General features: G+C 43.7%; 1 protein-coding gene across 2 annotated transcripts in view; it reads left to right on the forward strand.

The window, feature by feature from the left end:
* Positions 1 to 20,962, forward strand: part of Ccdc3 (coiled-coil domain containing 3) — a 106,755-nt gene that overhangs the window by 76,304 nt on the left and 9,489 nt on the right. The window lies entirely within an intron of this gene.

A 20,962-nucleotide genomic window follows, 5' to 3' on the forward strand; every position in this document is an offset into this window, starting at 1 on the left:
CTCTTAGAGTGTGGATTTATGCCTTTTTTGGTTGAGTCCATCATGGTTCTGTTACAAGAAATGGTAGGTTATCCTAGGAATTTTAAGCAAAAAATAGTTGAACATAGAAAAGTTCAGTTTTACAAAACTTAGAGGGACAGAAGGGGAAATTACTCTCTGAATGCTACTGACACATTCTACTAAGGGAGCTATTGCCTTTGCCAAAATAGCTGCCAGGAGACCAAACACTGCTGCATGAAGGAGCAACAGCTGACTTATTTGTACCATCCTGGTTGCCTTTTAAACCTAACCTTTTAAACTTAACTACTGCAAGGAAATCTGGAAAAGACTCATTGCCTGTTAAGGAGGCAATGAACCTGTGCAGAGATTGAGTCACATTTCACAATGGCAGGCATACATTGCTCACAGCTGGAAGTCACTACGATTCTTTATTTCTGCATTGATGGGCAGACAGCCTTCCCTACAGGCTGTATACTTAGCAGAGCTTTGAATCAGTCTGTGCTTGTTTCCATGAGTAACCTAAGCCAGACACATCTTCCACAAATCCTATTACTGAGCCATGCATCATCTTCAAGACCTCTCTCTGCCTTGCTTTGTTCTCCAGATATGGTTTCAGAATGAGTTTCCCTCCCTCAGAACTATTGATATCTCAAGAAAGACGAGCCCACTTAGTGGATGTTGTAGTTCCAGTACTGCAGTACAGATTAGCCTGGTTTACATGAGACACTGGCTCAAAAAAGCAGAACTAGTAAAATCTCAGGACAGAGGATCCTTTGTTGTGGGAGACTGCCATGTACTTCAGAAGGTAAACAGCACCCCAGCTTTCTACTTTCTGATGCCAGGAACATCGTCTCCAAGACATGACAAGCAATCTCTGGGCACTGCCAAATATCCCCTGGGGAACAGAATCCACCAAACTGAGACCCATCGCTGTAGCACATAGGATAAGTTGACCAAGAGCAACCATCCTCGGCCATGGCCGTTGTCAAATACACAATAAAGGTTTCTCCTGCACACCTGAAAATATCATCCCATCCCCAAATACCATATTAACCTCCTGCTGCTAATGCAGAGACCCATTAACAGAGAACTCACATGCCAGTCATCAGAGGAGAACGTTTCTCAGCGTTCACAATGTTCCTCAACAGAAATTAACACTTTCCCTAAAAACACTCTGTGATTGGACTCATTACTCTGTTAAATGCCTACATTTGTTAAACATCTGAGAGACATGTAAGATTCCTGACTGATTTCTGATCCATTGAAAGTCGATGACCTCTTATCACCAAATAGAAGAGAAACTGAAAAGTGTTACACCATTCTACAGAGAAGCCTTCTAATTTCCTTTCCTGAGCTGCTTTCCAGAACAATTAGAGACCTATGTGGTAAAAGTGGATCGACTGAAACTGATTGTAGTGCAAGTACTGGCTGACATTCTGCTTCTGCTACAGTGGGGAACTGGGAGAATCTGAAATTATCTATTATTTGTTCAAGAGCTGTCACTTCACTCTGCAAGGTTACTATTAATAATGTCATTTCCCACATTCTGCTTGCTCATTCATCTGGCTACAGGAATTTCAGAGTTGGGAGTGTAGCTCAGTTGGTAGAATGCTTTTTGTAGCATGTTGAAGCCCAGGCTTCCATTCCTAGCCCTGAGCATTGTGACATGTGTTCAAAATATGTAAGAAGTGGAGAGGTATAGGCAGGAAGATCAGAAGTCAGCTACATAGAGAGCTTGAGACTTGGTCTGGGCTACCTGGAATGGAATCTGAGACCCTGATTCCATTTTTTTCCACCCTCCACTTCAAAATAGAAACCTCTTTCTCATTGTACTCCAAGAATACTACTTCTCCCCAAAGCCACTTCAATTTCCTCATTACTAATTTAGTTTTTAATTTATGTGTATGTATAAGTGTCTGTGAATATATGCCGTGTGTATGGGTGCCCAAGGAAGGCAGAAGAGGGTGTCAGATCTCCTGAAGATTTAGTTGCTGGTGGTTGTGTGCTGCCGTGAGGGTACTGGGAACTGCATCTTGGTCCTTCATAAGAGCAGCAAGTGTTCTTAACAACAGAGTCATAGCACTAGCCCTAGTTTGCTTTCATGGAATTTTACAATTTTCAAAGGCCTGTCCTTTACATTTCCACATATAGTATTCTCCTCATTCTATTATACTGGCATTACTGCATTCATTTAAATAAAAGAAGCATGACCAAGAAGTTAAGGATCCCTCAGGATCCAATAGTGTTGGGTTATTTTATATGGACTTAACCTTAAGTCAACTTGGATCCCAATGGACCACTGAGAAGGCATAAAAACTGATTCTAGAGAGTCACTCGGGGTGAAAGCAGTCACTCGGGGATCAATAACATGTATCTGAGAGTAACAAAAAATATGTGGTAGAGAGGGGCAGAATGATCTCTGTCCTCAGGGGCCTTAGCTGGTGTCTCTGTGGGAATGTTGTCACCCATCAATACCAGGACTTGGGCTTCACTGGGAGTGTTACAGGATCACCATAGCCCCTCGGAGACAGCAGCCCTTGACTTTTTAAGGTCATTTTGACCTTAAGGAAAAGTCAGAGTCAGGTTGTCAGAACACAGGTGCTAACACATCAGGGACAAAAGTTAAATTCAGCAGAAAGCCAAATCTGCCATTGTCCTTGAGGATCATCTTTCTGCCAGATGGTCCCAATGGGATTTGATCTTCACCTCCAGGCACTGGCAGAGTTCTGCTCCCCTGGGGTCACAAGTACCCTTTCACAGTGCTGGCCATACGATGGAAATCCGCTTGGACTATCACTGTGTACAAGCCTATCTGTGTCTTCCATGGAACAAGATCCTCTTGTCACCTCAGAATGACTCACTCCACGTAACAATTGCTGTGGGATGATGCAAGGAGAACAGAAGACCTGGCACTTCACAGCTTGCTTCAACAGAGGCCTCTGCCAAACCCTATCATACAGGGTCTCATAGTCAAGCTGATGCATTAGTCACCTGGGTGAAGGTGACAACATAGATACTGGTATTAAATGGTCATCTCTATACAAAGTGGTAGAAAGGAAGCCACTGAGGTCATGGCTTTAATAGCCGAGTTCAGCCCTGTCAAGGGACAAGATGGCTCACTAGTGATGAATTGGTTTGTGTTCATTTTGGTATTTTTTTTTTGGTTTTTCGAGACAGGGTTTCTCTGTGGCTTTGGAGGCTGTCCTGGAACTTACTTTGTAGACCAGGCTGGCCTCGAACTCACAGAGATCCGCCTGCCTCTGCCTCCCGAGTGCTGGGATTAAAGGCGTGTGCCTCCAACGCCCGGCTCTCATTTTGGTATTTCATGTGATGTCTAATCTTGGTTGTTGACTTGAACACCTGGGAAGAGGGACACCAGACTGGCCTGGGGGAATGTCTGTAGGGCATTTTCTTCACAGTTGATTGATGCCAAACCTACTTTTCATGGTACCAGCCCTAGGAAGGTGAGCCTGGGCTCTTTGAGAAAGGTAACAAGCCAGTAAGCAGCACCCCTTCCCAGTCTTGGCTTCAATTCCTATCTCCAGCTTCCTGCCCTGACCCCTCAATGTTGGACTGTAACCTGTGAGCCAAATGGATCTTGCTACCCCAAACTTCCTTCAGTTGTGGTGTTTATCACAGCAACAGAAATACTAGAACCACACTCGGATGACATGATGTATACATTAAGGTATCAAGAACTACAATTCAGAAAAGGGGCTGGGAAGGACTTAACAGAAAACTACTAAGAATGAGCAATTCATGCTTGCTTCTTCCTGTCTCATATTCTTTATGGTGACCTCTTCTGTAACTGGGTCCTTGTGGACTTTTCTTTCCACGGCTTTGGTTTTCTGAGCTCTGAGAGATCAGAGCTTATGTTTGTTATCAAGAGTTCCATGTGCTGCCATCTGACTAGCCTTCCATGTCCCCAGCCACAACTGTCACCCGTGCCTTCTCAAAACCTGCAGCATGTCTACATTCAGTTTCGTTTGGACTATGCCATCTGCTTGGCTGAGTATTTACACACTGCAGCCCCGAGTGCACACCTGAATTCCTTGACATCTCCCACAGGCCCTAACATGCCTCCAGGTTAGAAGAAAGATGAGTTGCTTATGACTTGGCAATGTTCATCTCTTGGAGACCTAGGGAGGGGCTCTGAAGTCCCTTCTCCATTGTAGTTACTTTTATGAATTGGACCCTGAAGTTTGAGATGGATAAAACCTACATATCTTGTTAGTGCTTTTGAAATGTAGATCAAATTTCACTTGAGATTGAAAAAAAAATTCTGCTCCAGATGATTTTAGCAGGCCCATGGGTTCTGCATGATTCAAGTTGGCCACAACAGGTTCCACGTGTCCATTAGAAAATGAAATGCAATCCTTTCCAAGTGATTTTGAGTCTCCCTGGAGTGTTTTTTGAAACAAAGAGTGTGTATTAGAGAATTTACTTCTAAGCTCCCAAGTTATTGTTCTTTATTCGTGTACATGTTATAATCATTTGTGGAGAGATCCTTTCTGAGTCAAAATAGGCCTTTTTGCCATCTTGCAGCAGGAAAGACCCAGTTTCTCTTAAGCAGTTAGTCTCATTTTTAAAAAAGGAAAAACGACTTGGGTGCTGAGGTATGAATGCAAGCCATGGCCTGGCATCAGATGATTTCAATAACATATGTAGGACCCATGCCATGATGACAGGGCTACAGATCTGTGGACTCATCCCTCACAGGTCAGAAATACAATACCAAGTTTGGACTGACATGGGCAGGCTCTTTTGATTATGTTTATGATTCCCTAAACACCACCACTATTTACATAGCACCTACATTGTATCATTGTATTGTTAAGTAATGTAGAGACAATTGACTGGACACATGAGGATGTACACAGGTTATATGCAAATACTCCAACATTTTACATAAGGGATTTGAACATCTGCAGACTTGGGCATCAATAGGGGATTGGCTCAGAACCAAGGAATACTAAAGGGTAACTGCATTAAAACATCTGTGGAACAACTGTTTGGGTATTAGCTAGCATTAAGTGATTATTAATTTGAGTGTGATAGCATTATGGTGGTTATGCCTTAAAAATGTATTACCTAGAGATGTGTAGTAAAGTATTTACAGATTATAGCTGGGATTTCCTTGGCAATACCATAGCAAAAATAAGCCAATTGTTAGACAAAGCAAGAAAGGCAAACTGCTGAGGGTTCATGAAGATGCATAGTAGTGGCTATAAGAAGTTCATTTTTATTAACTTGTAAGATTTTTTTAAAGCTGCTTGGGCCAGTAAGAAGACTCGATGGGTAAGGGCACTTGCATCGATCTGGAGCCTATGTGGTGGAAAGATAGAACCAATTCTGAAAGTTGTCTTCTGATCCCTACATGGGCGCATGCACACACACCAAACAAACAAACAAGAGAATAATTGTCTCGGTCAAAGTAGAAAACAGGACTGAGAAAAATCTCGTATCATTGATATGAACAATAGAATCTTTTGATTTCTTTGCTTCTAAAAATTTTAAAATATGCTTTTCACAAGATAGGTATTGTTAAGGTGTGGTGACTGTTTTGTTCATGATGCTAATTCCCACAGTGTTGAATGAAGTTCATGGGTCCTGAATTTGAAATTGTTCTTAAGGAGATCATTATGCTTCCTTTTCATGTGCAAGCATGTGGGTTTACATGTATGTGGAAGCAAGTGATTAATCTTACTTTTTGAGTCATGGTCTTTCACTGGGGCCTGAGGCTCCCCCATTGCTGCTACTCTGGCTGGTTAGTGAGCCCCAGAGTTCCTCTCGTCTCCCCAGTACTGGGATTACAAGCAATTGTGCTGCCATGCCCAGCTTTCTATAGGAGTGTTTGGGATCCAAACTCAGGCCTACATGCTTGCACGACATGCACTTTACCAGTCGAGCTACCTCCCCAGCCCTTCATTATGTGTTTTGACTAGCATTGGTAGACACAAGCAAATCAGAGTTACCGGCTAGATATTTTTTTTATGATTCTTTGTTTCACATTCCTCTCTAAAATATCCAGGTTTCCTGTCTCCACCTGGATCCTCCTGGTACCTTGTGCTTCACTTAGAATCTCTCTGCCTTACAAAGCTGTGTTTACTCATGAATAGCAATTATGGTCCCTCTCCTCAGCACAAAGATATTTCTGGAACTTTACACTAGTTTCACCATTATGACCCAAAGGCTGCTCACCACTGAAGCATTGCAAGTTATCACTGAAAATTTCCAGCTACTCTTATGTTAGTCTCTCAAAGTCTTCTCCATCCCTGTAGCTCTTAGACTTGGAAGGACCACATATTCTGGAGCACTGTATACATATTCTTGCCCAGGAAGAGCTGTGGCATGGTTGCTATAGTATGAAAGCCCATGCTCCTAGAACGATGTTCAGAAGGATTTGTGGATTTGGAGAGATCCACAGACAAGTAGTGGATCAGGAGCTGACAAAGGGGTGTGAACCTGGGCCCCTTGTGGAGTCTGCACCTGGTCGCTCCACTTTGACTATTTTCAGAATCACCAGGGTTTTGATATTCTTAGGCTAAGTGAAATGTGACAGATTGGCTGCTATGGCAACACAGTTATAGATTCTGTTTTGGCAATGAATTTTCATGTCAGAGCTTTCTAGGATTTTTCCTTCAAACCATGGGCATAGCATTCCCCAAACATCACAGAGGAATGTAGCAACCTCATTGTTGCTCAGAAGTGGTAAATGGCATACACACTAGCACCATGCACTGTGGGTCTTAAACCATGCCATATGGCAGGGTAAAGACAGACTTGGGAACACAAAATGCCCCATTCTTTATCTTCTTTACAACTCTCTAGGAAATTAAAAACTTAAAAATCTCAGGGCCCTAGAAGGTTGTAAATATAGCTTATGCTAATGATACTAGTTCTCAACGCAGTAATGGAGGCAATGGTGATTCTAATCAAAACTGTCTTTCGATGTATAAAACTGAGTGTATAAATGTTCAACCCTGGTGGTTCATTAGTTCTTTCCTCCTGGTGTTTCTGCTGAGTGCATCCACTGCACAGAGCAGGGGCTGGGGGATTGCTGAAGTAGCTTTGTCAACTTTTGTGGAGATAGAGCGGGGGTTGGTGATGGTCATCTAAAGACTGCATGCTTGAAATAGCACAGTTGGCTTGTAAAGCACAAACTAAGTTCACGATACGGGAAAGTTTCAGACATAGCGGTGAGGTGCTAATGATGGCTATCACACACAGTTGCTACCTTCTCAGAACTATTCATGGTGCATGGAGGTGAAAACAAGATGTCAATGACCACAGTGCATATCCCAAAGGGGGCCCCATATGTTGCCTAAAGTAAAATTCGACACAGTTGATCTTCATTTTTCTCCTCCATAGATTCAAGAGAGGAGGGTCTCTGAACCATGGAGTGGGGTTGGGGTGTAGGACGCTAGAGGTAGTGTGCTACATGTCACAAGGGATTTAGGAGTGGCTATGTGATGGTGGCATCACCCTGGCCTTAAAGAGGGGACATTTGGCTGAGGGAAGAAGCATCCAAATAAAGATGTAGACACGTGTTTGACTGTGACAAAAGTGTAGGTCCTTGGAACAAGGTGAGGACACAAGGGTGACAGAGCCTCCTCAGTTCCTAGCCTGTGTTCCCCAAGCAGGGAACATCATGGAGACACTTTTCCCTTCCAGAAAATTAAACTTACAGATGGCAAGCCTGCGGGGAGTCTAGGGAAGCTTATTCCCAGTTTGGTTTTGTCTACCCAATTGCTTTCCTGTGTTGTGAGGTTTTCAGAGCATGGGAATGGCCTGCTTCCCCCTGACCAGCTTTTAAAAATACGGGGTTTGTTCTTAAAGTCCATCAAGGGATTGCCTTCTTTAAATCTCACACAAGTGGAGAGGGAACGGAAAGGATGTTGTTGTACGTTTGTAAACTGAATTACTTAGCAAATCTTGGAACAAGGGACTGTTTTCCCAAGTCCTGTAGGCCTCAGGCTGCCTTCCCATCCTGTAAATTGGTATTTGGGGAAGCATCTTCTGCACATTCCAAACTACGAGACATGACAGCAAAGTCAGCACTTTCTGCCAGATTCGGCCACAGAGAAGAGGGGAGACACCGAAACTCATTAGGATGCAGACGGCAGTGAGCCTGGCTCTGACTTTGTACCACATCCTGGGATAACTTAAACATTCCAGTTTCCCACCGATGCTTACAAGGGCTGGGGAAGGGTGGAAAAGGGCATTGGAGAGAAAAGGAACTGAGAAAGATAGGACCTGGAAGGGAGGCCCTCAGGTCAGGACAGCTTCCAGAATGCAGAGCAATGGTTTTTGCAAACCATTATGTGCCTCTGTGTATATGCATATGTGTGTGTATGTTCACTTTCTATATGCATGTGGGTGAGGGTAAATGTGGAGGTCACAGAGCAATGTCCAATATGGGTTGTCAGGTGCCTTCTCTCTTTTGTTTATGACAGGGTCTCTCATCGGTCCTGAACCTTGCTAACTGCCCTATGGACTCTAGAGATCCCTCTATCTTGCCCCCTAACTTGCCTGGCTTTTTCCATGGGTTCTGAGTTTCTGAACTCCTGCTTGGGAGCCAGATGCTTTCCTGACCGAGCCATCTCTGCAGCCCACAACTTGTTTGGGTCTCACAGTCACACTAATGATTTTTGGTGACTCTGTTCTGCAGCAAACAGAATAGGCTTTAGGAAGTCAGCTGCCCAAAGACACACAGGGTACGAAGTGAGTTCTAGCCCTGGCATGGGGTCCTGACACTAAAAATTCAAAAGTAGGAGGGGGCTTGCTGGCCAGGATGGGTGAGTAGCTCATCCTCCTGCTGGGGAGGAAGAGCTCACCCAAGTCTCAAAGGAGGCCGGAAGCCTGGGAGAACTGTGGCAGCCTGGGAGCCTATGCTTACCCCATAGGCAGAGGCCAAACTGAACTCCGTTAGACAGCCCAACAGTTTTATAAGAAAGCAAGTCTGGAAGAAAAAGTCAGTTTGTAAGGAAGGAGAAGCCTAGCAGGTGCCAGGAGTCATCAGTGCAGTGTGAGAATACCCGGAACGTAAAAGCTAAGGCCTGGGAGGTGGGTGGCAGCTATGGCTGTGTGACAGCAGAAGTGTCTTGAATGCTATTCAGTTGTAGACTTAAGCATGGTTAATGGCCTGCTTGTTTACCACACAAAGTCAGTGAAGGTTTGCAAGATGGAGAGAGTGCCAGAGGTCGGTTGGACAAACAGGGTGGGTGTATTTAACAATATATATACTTAAGAAAATAAACTTTCTGTTATGGATGCTTTCTCATGGTAAAAAATCAACAACAATAACAAGAAGATTAACTCGGGCTTTTCCATTAATCGGTGGAGCCTGGCTGTGGGCAGGGCTTCCTGGTTCAAGTTCAGAGGAATCTGGGGCTGGAGCCGGCCCTTCCCACAGTCATGCTCAGGCAACCTTGGGGACAGAAACACAACACAGGGCAACCCTAGCCCAGAGGACACACACATTTTTCGAGTCAAAAGGTCACCCTCAGTCAGACCACAGTGGAATTTGACGTTCATTAACTCTGAGTTTTTAAAAGCCCTGACTGACATCCTTCCACACTTAAGTTGCCTCCTTAACTCATTTTAGATTGAACTCCCAGACTGCTTGCAAGTGGGATTATACAAATAGATGAGAAGCCAGTCATCTGGAATTGTGGTTTTCAGTTTTATGTTGGGAGAGTGAAACCACCATGTCCCCGGCCAAGATCACAATGTGTAGTTTGCAAGTGTTTTTCTTGAGACTGGTTGGAAGGGGAGTTGGTTCCCAAGGAGAATGTTTGTCTGCACTGCTGAGAGCCAGGGAGTGCTGAGGTCACTACAACTGTCCCCTCCTCCCAGTCTCTGGTCTATAAATGAAATCTCCTTATTTTATTATCCATTCTCAGATAGTCAGCCTACTGTGGAGTGTACATGCATGAGGACACAACCTTTTGTGGCAGGTGGTCTGACTTCAAGTTTGAGCTCCATTTCCCATCACAGGACCCTACTGTGTATATTCTAGAAGCTCTCAGAGCTGTATCTGTCTAACCTATAAAATAAGGGAACATGGCCCGAACTATGTTATGGGTGGTTGTCAAATTTAATAAAAAAATTACCCAAACTCCTTGCACAGTGCCTGGGGCATAGTTTATGTTCATTAAATTACATCTCTGGCAGCAGAAGGCTGTGAAGAGAAAGCCCCAAGTCTGAGGAGCTTCTTGCCCTGGGCCAATAACTCTTTGTTTGTTGGTTTTTAAAGATTTGTGTGTGTGTGTGTGTGTGTGTGTGTGTGTGTGTGTGTGTGTGTGCACAGTGTCTAAGGAGTCCAGAGGAGGTAACCAGAAACCCTGGCACTGGAGTTACAGGTAGTTGTGAGCTGTCCCATGTGGTGGTAGGATTTGAACCTGGATCCTTCGCAAGAGCAGTACACACTCTTAAGCGCCGATTCATCTCACCAGTTTTCAGTGACTATTTTTTTCTTTTTTTTTCCGTTAGTTTTTTTTTAATTTTAAATAGCTTGTTTTACATGTCAATCCCAGTTCCCTCTCCCTCCCCTCCTCCCGCACTCCCCTTCCACCCTCCCTCCCACCCTATTGCCACATACTTCCACATAGGGGATGTCTAGAGTCTATCATTTTACTCTTGGTAGGGTCAAGGCACTCCCCTAAGAGTCCAGGCTGAGAGAGCATCTCTCTTTGTGCTATAGGCACATGAAGACAGATTGTATACCAGGAATAGACACTGATCCACAGCTCAGAGCCCCATAGGTTGTCCAGGCCTTCTCACTGACACTCACATTTGGGGGTCCAGATCAGTCCCATTCTGGCCTCCCCACTGTCGGTCTGGGGTCTAAGAGCACTCCCCTGTTCAGATCAGCTGTCTCTGCTGGTTTTGCCAGCCCATTCTTTGCCAATTTGCTCATCATTCCTCTCTCTCTGTCACTGGGTTCCTTGGGTTCAGTTCAGTGCTTAGATGTGTGTTTGCCTCTGCTTCCATCAGTCCCAGGATGAAGGCTCCCGGATAGTTATAGACATCAAGTTCATTATCAGGAATGGGCATTCGAGGTGGTCCTTCCACTATTGCTTAGCTTGCCAATTGATGTTATACCTTTAGATCACTCGAGGTCACTCTGGTGCCTGATCTGTCTTCGATCCTATGATTCCCTCTTCCCCCTATTCTACCCCCACCCCCTCAACTTCCTGTTCCCCCATGACCAACTCCCTTCCTCTTTACCCCCTCTATTCTTCCCAGGTCCCACTACCCCCCTCGCCCTGTTCCCCATCCATTCAGAGGATCTTGTCTCCATCCTCTTCTCTTGGGTACTATGCATATATGCATATCTTTTAGGTTCTTTCCTGTTTCCCAGACTCTCTGTCAGTGGAAGTGCAGACTGGCACTATCCTGATCCATGTCTAAAATCCATATATGAGTGAGTACATACCATGTTTGTCTTTTTGCGACTGGGTTACCTCACTCAGGATGGTTTCTTCCAGTGCTATCCATTTCCCTGCGAATTTCAAGATTCCATTGTTTTTTTCTGCTGAGTAATACTCCATTGTGTAAATGTACCACATTTTCTCTATCCACTCTTCAGTTGAGGGGCATCTAGGTTGCTTCCAGGTTCTGGCTATTACAAACAATGCTGCTATGAACATAGTGGAGCAGATGCCCTTGTTGTATGAACCTGCCTCATTTGGATAAATGCCTAAGAGTGGAATTGCTGGGTCTAGTGGTTCAGTGACTATTAACACATCCTCCTGCTTCTCCAGCTGGCTTTAAATTGTGTGCATTTGGTGTTCTGAAGCCTCAGTTTGCTTAGCAAATGCTCCTTTATCGCTTGATAAGACAAATTGTTCTGGACCCTTCCTAACCTGCTGTATAGAATGTGCGACTTGTGGTTAGGAAGGCTAGACCTCATTCGCGCCCAGGCACCCAGTCACCTTCTATTCCTGGTCAAACCTCCTTTCTTACTTGAGCATAGCTTTTCTAACAAAAGTAACAACTGCAAAGTTTGTTGTCGCCGCTGGGTGAGGACTCAGTCGCACACTTGTCCCTCTGTGCTGAAAGCTATCTCATGCTAGTGCACTGCCACAAGGCAAGAGGGGCAAGTCTGCCCTGTGCACATGGTTAAGGAACCAAGAGGCGCTAAGGACAAAAGTGTAGCCCAAGGGACAGTACTCCTCCCAAGACAACAGCTCTGAAAGTACACTCATTTCTATGTACATGGGGGAAGCTGGTATGAACATACCATGTATATTAAGACGTAAGCTTTACAGGTAAATTCACAATGTTGTTAGCTCCGAGACTAAGTCATAAGACCCTTCTCATAGATCCCTGTGAGGTTCTGCTCCCCTCCACTGAGAGAGCCGTGTGAAAAGGAAAGAACTTACTATACCTCTATGGACACCCACCGTACCCACCCTAATATAATTATGTGTGTGTTTTTATGAATGGCATATCACATGAATGATTTTGGGGGTTGGCAAGGGCTTTTTTCATTTGGTCAGACATATTGGAGCCACATCTTTTAAACTTCACAAGGTATTATGCAGACTGGTGCATATGATTTATCTGTCCCCATATTGATGAGAATTAAAGTTTTACATTAACATTCTCCCTTTCCCAATTTGCAGGGCTCATCCTTGATTATTGCTCTTATAAACATCTGTGCATATTTTCTGTGTAGATAATAGATTAAATCCACAATGGAACATACAATATCATGCCTTTAGCCCCTGACTGGTGATAAGAGGAAGACGGAATCAACATTATATTTAGGCAAACATTATGATTTGGGGACTGAGTGGAGTATGCATACACTTTGAATTAAATTTTCAAGAAGAACTTTGTACTAGTCAAATATTAGTCTGTGGTTTTCCATACATTCAAAATATGTGTGGAACCATGTCATTCAAAGTATGTGAGGAACCATATAAGTTTCATATTATATTTTAAGATCTTTATAGAATCCTTCTGTATTTAAAGATTTTTTTGGCCAAAAAACTTTTGGAAACTCCTATCACATGTTATATAACTAATAAAAGCCACATGGTGTTGGCAGATGACCCCATAGCTACATAGGACAAAGTAGGTCCAATCAGGCCTTAGTAGGAACACTAAAGTGGAAATCCTAACGGAGGAGGCAATGCAAGAGGGCAGGGGAAGGATGGGGGTTGAAGAAAATAAAAGTAAGCAACTGGTTTGCTATTTACTTATATCTTCACTTCATGCCCTGTACCCTGGCAAACACACAACTTAAAAAAAATAAACACTCACAAATTAAACCTTTTATGAGAATGCCTTTTCTGGAAACACTTTGGTAACATAAAGCAAAACTTGAAGAAATGCCCTTTATTTTTAATAATATCACTTTAAATACTAACTTTATTTTTTAATTGGCTCACCAACTTTTGGAATTTTGGAGACAAGGTCTCATTACGCAGTCCAGACTTGCCTCAAACTCACAGAGATCCACTTGTCTCTGCCTTCCAAGTGCTGGAATTAAAGGTGTACACCACAATGTCTAACTTCAAATACCAATTTTAAAGAAATAACTCTCATAAGGAAACAGTAGCTTAAGTTTCTTACCACCACTTAAAGCAATAAAGAGTTCAGAAACAACTTGAGAATTTAATATAGATAATATGGTTAAGCAACTTAAGGAATCTTAATCTTAAATAATTGTAGCCATTTGGCTATCCAAACTATTGGGTCATAATGTTTCCACACAAAAGCTTCAGAAAGCAAAATTACCACTCCCAAAATAAGACACTACTGTCTTTTTAGGAATATGTATTAGGGGCTAGGGAGATGGGTAGATTTGTAAAAAGTGCTTTCCACCCAAGCTTGATGACCTGAGTTTGGATTCTTAGAACCCATATAAAAGCTCATGGGTCAGATAGCTTGGAAATAGGAGAGACTCTGCCTCAAAGTGTGAGACAAGGACCAATACCTAGACGCATGGTAGGTAACCCCTCCCTCCCTCCCTCCCTCCCTCCCTCCCTCCCTCCCTCTCTCTCTCTCTCTCTCTCTCTCTCTCTCTCTCTCTCTCACACACACACACACACACACAGAAAGAGAGAGAGAAACAGAGGTGAATAATTTAAAAATAAGACAGAGCAATATGACTTTCTAACATTTGTCTCTCTCATAGAATTATCAATCTGAACAACTCTTCATGTATAAAATGTAATTTCACACCAAGGTGGTAGTGCATGCCTTTTTTTTTTAACGAGACAGGGTTTCTCTATATTGTTTTGGAGGCTGTCGGTCCAGCCCGGCCTCGAACTCACAGAGATCCGCCTGCCTCTGCCTCCCGAGTGCTGGGATTAAAGGCATGTGCCACCACCGCCCGGCCAGTAGTGCATGCCTTTAACCCCAGGTGAATCTCTGAGTTCAAAGCCAGGCTGGTCTACGAAGTGAGTGCCAGGGCAACCAGAGTCACACTGGCTTATGTAGAGAACCACTAACTCCCCCCAAAAAGATAAGCAAAAATATATAATTTCACAAGAGCTAAGGAAACTTAATGAGAGATAACAGTACCTAAATGGAATCAGATATGGTGGCTCATATCTCTATAATATTTGGGAAGATGAAGCATGATGATTGTCATGAATATGAGCCCAGCATGGTCTATTATTTGAGCCACTATCTCAAAAAAACAAAACAAAAAGCAGACAAAACAAAGACTACTTGGGTTTTGTAAAGAGATAAGAAGAGGCATTCCAAATAGGCCAGAAAGTATGTTTTTAGATTCTTCACAACACTACTTCCCCAGCCTGAGTCATACACAGAGGGACATCTTTCTACTTGGGGGAAGATGTGTGAAATGAGTGCCCACTTTGCCTCAGACCCTGACACTAGGCCTTCCCCAACAAAGTCAGTGCCACCAAAAGCCCTGTAGCCCCAGACTCTTGGCTGGTCTTGTCACCAGACTCAATATCACCTGTAAATTCAACCCCCCACATTTGCCCACTGTCCACCAGGTTAGTCCTTGTGACCCTGCCTTGGTTTTCACATCACACCTGAAGTTCAGCCCACACAACTCCAGGTTTCGGGCCTGCCCCAGTGTAGTCTGACTGTTAGAAACACTGGGAAGGGGTGCTTACCGCACATCCCTCATACTCAGGTTCATCCATGTTCTGATTTGAATGTGAAATGTCTCCCGCAGGTACATGTGTGAATACTTGGTCCCCAGCTGGTGGCATTGTTTTAGGAGGCTGCGCAGCATTTTGAATCTGGGATATCACTGGTGGTCTCAGAACCATATCTCAATAGTTATAGGCTAGACTTGTCTCCTGTCTGGAGTTGTGCTATACCAGCTGTAGGCAGAGTTCCTCTGTGTCTCAGCAGCTGCTCTGAAATAACTATTCAGAGACTTATTATTAATTATAGATGCTCTGCTGATAGTTTAGGCTTGTCTCCAGCCAGCTCTTACAACCTAAATTAACCCATTTCTATTAATCTATGTGCTGCCCCGAGGCTCGTTTACCTCATCTATGAACTTCCTATATTGCTGCTTCCACCACTGACTCGGAACTCCTCAGACTCTGCCCTTCTCCTTCCCAGTAATCTCTCATCCCCTGAAAATCCTGCCTAGCTTTCAGCCAATCAGCTCTTTATTAATGATGAGAGCAACACATTTCCCCAGTGTATAGAAGGAATAATCCATAGCAATCAGCCAAACTCCTGTTACGCCAGTCAGAAGATAGTCCTGCCATGAGGAACTACTGTGTTCTCTAAACTGTGAGCCAAAATAAATCCTTCCTCCCTTGAGGTACTTCTCTCAGATGTTCTACCACAGCAATGAGTAATAACTAACACACTAGAATGTCCCATTGCTAGACCACCCCTTAAGCACTTAGGCTCTAGGTGCCAAACCAACCCTTATGGATATGGATTCAGTATACCCACAATCCACTTCATAAATTCAAGTACCAGACACTCCCTCAGGCCCCACTGGTTGATTCCCATGGATGTAAGCTTCAAGTCTATCCCTGAAGACTCAGGCTCTGTGGAAGCTTACGTAGTTAGAAGATACAGATCCTCCTCTGTGGACTTGGGTTCTGTTTATGTCCAGCACACCAGGCCTCTATCTCAGCAACACACTGGCCTCTGCTGACCTAGGCTTACTGCTACCACAGGGGCAGTTTAGCTCATATGGACTTAGGCTTCAGATTGCCTCCAAAGGACCTAAGTAACTGATTCACCCTAGTAGATCCAGACATGACCAGCTTTCCCAGAATCTCTGGACTGGCTGCTGATGAAGGGCTTTGCCAAATACAAATCGTCTTCAAAGACTGGAATATGCTCCTACTTCCACAGTTGTATATATATCACATGAGTATAAGAATCAAGAAAGATCAGGAAACATGAAAATACAAAAAAGAAACTGAGCAAACTATTCTGTAAATTAGCAACCTCCCCACTACCACTACCACTATTCAATGTCAATAAGGAAACAAACTTAAACTCCATCTGAGACCAAAGGGACCAAACAGAAATACATAGAACATTATATCTAAGAAGAGCTAAATACACACACCCTTTTCTCAAGTACCCATGGCACATTCTGCAGGACTGATAAGCTAGGCAAAATGTTTAACTATTCTGGAAGACTGAAATAATATCAAGTATTTTTTTCTGGCCACAATGGTATGTGCCAGGAATAATTTCTAGCCAGTTGTAAGTATGTAGAATCAAGCTTGAATGCTTTTGAATATGTAAATGTACAGGAAGAAACTGATCATGGTCAAGTATGATTTATCACAGGGATGCAAGCATGGTTTAGCATATACAAACCCATAAACAGGATGTAGCACATTTATAAAGGGCATGTGGTCATCTCAGTAGACACAGAAAAGAAGTTGACAAGATCTAGTATCTTTTCATAATAAAAGTAACTATATATAAATCAGTAGTATCTCCATACATGGACAGCTTACCTGAAAATAAACTGGAAAATTAATCCCATTTACAAAAGCTACAAGAAATAATAAAATGTGAGGAATAAATTTAGCCAAAGAGGTAAAAGATCTCTACTGTGAACACTGTTTGCAGCACCAAAGATAACCCAGGTTTTTGTAGTAGAAGAAAACACTGTTAAAATGTTCCCACTACCTGAGATGACCAGCAGATTCAAGGCAATCCTTAGCAAAAAATTCCAGCAGTTTTTCTACAGAAACAAGATTTCATTCCAAGGGAGTGAGGGAGAGATTGGTAAGAGCTGAGGTACCTCTCTCATTCTCAAAAAAATTCTCTTCATCACTAGTCAGAGAAATCCTAACTAAAGCCGCCATGATTATATTACCTTGTACCTCTAAGAATGGCTATAATTTTTAAAAAGGTGAAAGGTAAGTTTATTAGTTTCTGTGTCATTATTATGACCAAATACTCAACAGGAAGCAAGTTAAGGAAGGAAGAGTTTATGTTGGCTCACAGTTTGGGGGTACAGAGTCATGGTGTTTAGGGATAGCAGGAGTGAAAGCCTACTTACTTGCTTACTCTGGATCAGGAATCAGAGAACTGGGAATGCTATTACAGGCATGTGACCATATATGCAAAATGTAAAAAGAATGATCTCACTGGACATGGTGGCACATTCGTTTAATTGCAGCACATAGGAGGTGGGTGAATCTCTGTGAGTTCAAGGTCAACCTAGTCTACATGTTAAGTCCCAGGATAGCCAGAGCTATGTGGAGTGATCCTGTACCAAACAGAATAAAACAAAAAAGGTGATCTCATGGAAGCAGAAGCTAGGTTGGTGCATGCCAGAGGCTGAGGGTGAGGAAGGTGGGATCTTGGCTCAGAGGATACAAAATTTCAGCTACATAGGAAGAATAAGTTATATGATTTTATTGAACATTATATGATATACCTAATCACGATATACCATATATTATGTAAGTTATAAATATATTAAATGTACATTTGAAAATTCCTGCAAGTGGGACTGGAATCAGAAGAATAAGAGCTGCGACTGCTTTTCTGTAGGACCCGAGTTTGGTTCCCAGCGCCTACACTGGGTGGCTCACAGCCACTCGTAACTCTAGCTCCAGGTCAGTCTTCATGGATACCTGCACTCATGGCCACACACCTGCACATGGACACATAGTCAAAAGCAACCAGAAGAAATCTTTAAAGAAAAAATTGCTGCAAAGTTTTATGTTGTTATTCCTAACATTAAGTATGTGAAATAATGCATGCTAATTAACTCAATTTAGCCATTCTACAATATACACATTTTTAAAGATTTATAAGTATTGGTAATAAAAATTCATATCTTTTGGCAGTTCTGGGGACCAAACCTAGGGCCTTGCGTATGCTGGGCAAGTCATTTATGACTGAGCTATACCCCTGCACCATTTAAAAAAATAAAAAATAAACACCAATTGATTTATAACCAGGTTAAAAAAATCACACTGAAAGAGAAATGAGAGTCGTTTTTGAATGGTGAGATTAGTTATTTCCTGTTTGAAAATTGACCATTTTATTCAGTAGGGAAGATACAATAGCACCTGTTAAGGATGTACATGGGAATGACTTGGAATTTTTATGCCAGGAAGGTTAACTAAGGCGTTTTAAAACTTATTTACACTCCAGCTTCTCCCTGACAGACAATATCCACTTTTCAGACATCATGGGAGCTGGTCAAAGCTGTGCCCTGGGTAAAGTCCTTTTAATCTAATGCGTTCCACATGGAAATTTTGCCCTGTGCCTAAAGCTTTCCAATTTGCAAAGACTGAATCCAGCACATTCCAGGAAAGACAACCCTTGAGTTGGCAGCAGTATTTATCACTGTCCCTCAGTCATCTGTTAGTTGTAACTTTTCCAATCACATTTTTACCACATAAATTAGCAACTGAGATTTCATTCTGGGACACAGAACTGTTGACTGACCCTGGCAGTGTGTTCCAATAGCCACATCAACATGTGGTGACCTCAAGGCTTCCCCAGGCAGCTTTGCTTCCCCTGGACAGTCTCATATTTGAGAAAGGCAGGGGATGGCTGGGTGATAACTCCATTAGTAAATTGATTGTCATGCAGGCACAAGGACCCAAGTTTGAACCCTAGCACTCTAAAAGCTTAGAGTGTATTGGTGTACAGGCTGGTCTTAGCACTGGGGGGCTGAACAGGAGGATCTCTGAGACTCTCTGGCAGCCAGACTAGCTGAATCACCTTGAGAGCCTGTGTCAATGTAAGGTGGATAGCAATGCTGACTTTGGATGACTTTATGTTCACACATGGGAAATACCCACCTCCCCAAAATGCATGCATATGATGGAGAGAGGTAGGAGGAGAGGGAGTAGGGAAGGGAGGGAAAGGAGGAATGGAGAGGGAAGGAGGAATGAGGGGAGGGGAGAGGGCAGGGGAGGGGAGGGGAGGGGAGGGGAAGGAAGGAGAAGGGAAGACAGAAGGGGCAGGCAGGAGAGGAAAGAGGAAAGGAAGAACACTCAGGAAGTCAGCAAGCATCCAGCCACATTTGAAGCAAAGTCTTACAACCTCCCCTCTCTCCAACGCTCTTTATAACCTAAGGAGACATAGTTCTTTGCCCCTTTCAGCTCCAGGGCCACCTGTCTTAATTCAGGAGCATAAAAACTTGTGTCTAAGTTTGATAAATTCTCCCAGATAAACAGTCTCGGCTGAGTCTGCCTGTGGAAGCAGCCATGTGGACAAAGTCACCGTTCTCTGAGAAGTAAACACAAGCAGGCTCTCAGCTCATACATTCCTATCACATTCAATAGTGGGGTGGGTGGCAGGAGCTCCTGGGGCTTCCAGCCAACCACGAGGATGCCAGTCAAATATGGGAGCCACAGGAGGAAAAGCAGAGTCGGCTGTCCCTCTCAGTGGAGGAGCTGGAGACTGAATGCTAGCTGCCAGCATCAGATGATAGGTGGGGTGAATAGCAGCAGTGGGACAGAACAGGAGCAGTGGCTCTGCCCTGGGGACCTCCTTAGTGGAGCTGGTGCCACAGACACTTGGTCTGCAGTCCTGCCTGACTCCCTCCGTAGCCTTCTTGCTACACTCTGGCGTCAGGAGGATCTGCCATGAGTGTTTCCCGCATTGAGATCAGAGCATGAGCATCATTTTGGGCATCAGCAGTGGTTCAAGATATGGAGCTTAAAGAGTTCACAGGTGGCTCAGTGGAGCCTATCCATCCAGGGTCAGTACATCCAGGACCAGGGCAGGAATCAACAAATACCCGCTTACCCCAATAGCAGCAAGGTCATCTCGTGGTTTTAAAGAAGCTACAAGAAGGCCATTCCATCCATGCAATGTGAGGTATCACAGAGGCCTTATGCCCTCCCTCCCTCCCTCTCCACCTCTCTCTCCCGCCCCCCTCTCTCTCATACACACCCCAGATCAACCATGAGGTCTTTATAAACCTGAGATTCCTAGACCATGGATGATACTATCCCTCCCAAGGGTGCACCCCAACAGCCAGTCTGTAACGTGGAACACCGTCTGGCTAAGGGAGGATTATGATACTTCAGGAGGCAACAAGAGTTGGAGGATGTCTTTCTGAAACTGTCCCTGAGAAGACTACAAATGCCCAATGTCATCATCTAGATGACTTCCTGTAACTAGAGTCATGTCCCATCTACTGTGATGCTGAGTTTTTGGGGTGAGTTCCTGGAAAGCTACAAAAAATGTAAAACACTCCTGTTCTCAGTTCAGGTGGGAGTCTTCTCTCTGCTCACAGCGGAAAGGGGTCAGCACCAAGAGCTGGGTGGTCTTCTTTCCCTAGAACCTGGGATTTCAGCACTTCCTTCCGCTGCTGAGTCTGGGGTCAGAAGCAGCATTCCAGGACCCAGGAATTCTCAATCCTCTTTGCATCACAGCCAAGAGAAAATATGTGCATCCACCTGGGGAGCATGTAGAAAGTTTCTTACTCTTTTCATAAAACAAAGCTGCAGATAGCAGATAATTACTTTATCAAGGAGGAAGTCATGGGATACAGCAT

Source organism: Mesocricetus auratus, unplaced genomic scaffold, assembly GCF_017639785.1.
Source record: "Mesocricetus auratus isolate SY011 unplaced genomic scaffold, BCM_Maur_2.0 Super-Scaffold_100013, whole genome shotgun sequence".
Classification (NCBI taxonomy): Eukaryota; Metazoa; Chordata; class Mammalia; order Rodentia; family Cricetidae; genus Mesocricetus; species Mesocricetus auratus.